General features: G+C 36.3%; 1 pseudogene; it reads left to right on the top strand.

Annotated features, from left to right (window-relative positions):
- Positions 1-2,308: 2,308 nt before the first annotated feature.
- LOC113811788 (tRNA (adenine(58)-N(1))-methyltransferase catalytic subunit TRMT61A-like) overlaps positions 2,309-2,500 on the top strand; it is a 2,272-nt pseudogene continuing 2,080 nt past the window's right edge.

Here is a 2,500-nt window from a genome sequence, read left to right as displayed (position 1 = left end):
ATTACCCATTTATCGAAAGGCTGCCAGATGCATTCCTCCTACTTTGCATCTTCTTTCACTTTAGAATGAGAATTTTGACACCTAAGTACCCACCATAAGATACTGTTATCTGGATATCATATTCCAAAATACTTCAAAACTGTTGGAAACAACCACTCAGTAAAATATCAAACTTTTGCAAGCTAAAACATTTCAGAGACACCCTAATTGTTACTGGGAAAAGATGGCTCCTCATTCCCCTGTTGACTCACAAAATCTGTAATTTATGTTCCAGCAGGAGAGAGCTCCAGACCCCAGGACCAGTTTTAACCATATTATATCACATCAGGGAATTTGGGTAGAACATCAGCCAGGGAAAAGGGGTATATTTTCAAGTTCCCTTTTACAGGAGAAAACCACCCCTGAACACTTTAGGGGCTGCTGCTTCCTTCACTCCTACATAGCTCCAGCAGTAGACACCCATGAATAAGTTTGAACCACATCTTACTCCTAAGCACACACCTCAGGCCTGGCTGTTAATGGGATTGTTATGGGTTATCCAGGTTGCTGTGATTTACTCATCCCACATTCTACCTTATAATGAGGCAAAGCAGTTTCGGCCCTTTGATGGGAGTTTCAGTGATGGACTATCATTCTGTTCTTCAACTCTCCATCAAGTACAAACCTGTTCCTGTATAATAAGTTTTTGGATTGATATTTCGGTATATTTACTGAAATGGTAATGTATTTGCACACCGTACACACTGTCTAGCCATAATGGAACTAATTTGAATTTCAACTGCCTTTTCCTAGGCCCAGCTCCTGTTGTCACGTGATGATCTATTCCGTATCTGATTGGTTCTGTTTGAAGTGTACGTCAGTGCTTATAATGGTCACGTCACGTGTATTTGATTTCCCTCGCCCACGTCATCTGCTACAAATCCATCTGATTTTCCGTCACTTTTAAAGACTTGTGTCATTTTATTGGGGTGGTGGAAGAACAAGGTTGCTATGGGTCCTGGAAATCATGGATTTTATACTCTCTTTAACACTGTTATTATCAATTTGTGGAGAAAATGGTATAAATGAAAACTCAGAATGATTTGTTCTAATACTTGGTTAGCTCACATTCCTTACTTTAGGTGTGGGGTTGAATTTCTAATAATACCATACTTCCTATCAATAATTCAGTTCCTTTGCTAATTTAGGACTTTTGGTATGGTTTGTGACCCACAACCATGTAATGCATGGTAAAATTTCCTTATAATGAACAGAGTGACCAAAAATAGGGGTAATTTTTTGGAATACCTTCGCATAACTAATGGTGACAATTTTATTATCGGTGGATTCCTCTGACAATCTACTGTCCAATGATAATTCAAGTTTGGAGGCCTGTGTGAAACTAAAAAGTTGACTTTCCACATATGTCATTCCTCTCACACTTCCATCCATGTTGAATTTCTTGAATGTATATTTAAGTAATGATGATTTTTGTATCAATGGATAACCAAACCCCCGCCCAGGAAAACAAAAGATTCTCCACATATCCATGGCAGTAGAGAGTGCTCGGATAGACTCGCCAGTATGAGTGTACAACAACGGCACTACCCTTAAGTTATAGTGTATATCCCGTATACCCATTCGGGCTTATACATATGTCTTGCCAAACAAATATAAACTACTACAAGCATTTCATTTACTCCATGCATTACAGACCTTGTATAACTGTAACATAGTGATAACGGAGTGATATGCATCTCACACCTATGGGAGGTGCGATTTGCCAACAATAGCAGTTTATGACTGAACATAAATTGATTATATAGAATCGTTATTTGTACAAATTGGTGAGGTTCGTACGTTAGTTTCCAGTGAGTGTGTCCTGTAAAGTTTGTCACTTCTGTCAGCCATTTAGCTTTGCATTATTATTTTTTATTGATATTATTTACTGTAGTTATATGCATCTGTTGACTTCCATAAAATATGATCTCTGTCAAATACTTAGTCCCCCAAAAAACCTTTGTGGTTATGTTTTGAATAGTTACCATTTTATTAGGACTTTTACTTCTTATTTTATGTTTCTCTACTATTATATAGGGCCAGATTTTATGGATGGTGTTTTAAAAGTATGGTAAATGATTAGTTAATTCACAAAAGCCTAATTATTATAAAAATAACTGGAAAATTACATGATATTACTAATAGTGGAACAATTGACCAAAAAGGATTACTAGAATTTAGGAGATATTCAGTTTTTGTTGAGTTATATTGGATACTAGATTCATGTTCCTTCTTCTTTTCCAGCTTCAAGAAACAATACTTATGAATCATGAGCTTCAGTGAGTGCAGGGAAATTTAATAACAGAAGGAGATACTGTTATTTTGTATATCAGTGTGTTTCACAGATCTATGCTCTGGAGGTAAGTATGATTTAATATGAATCAAAATTTGGGCCTCAATACATGTTCTGTTTTTCTTTAGATTTAGGAGAGTTAGTTTGATTACCCTTTTCTTATTGAAA

Source organism: Penaeus vannamei, chromosome 4, assembly GCF_042767895.1.
Source record: "Penaeus vannamei isolate JL-2024 chromosome 4, ASM4276789v1, whole genome shotgun sequence".
In the NCBI taxonomy this organism is placed as follows: Eukaryota; Metazoa; Arthropoda; class Malacostraca; order Decapoda; family Penaeidae; genus Penaeus; species Penaeus vannamei.
This window is presented reverse-complemented; position numbering and strand designations above follow the sequence as displayed.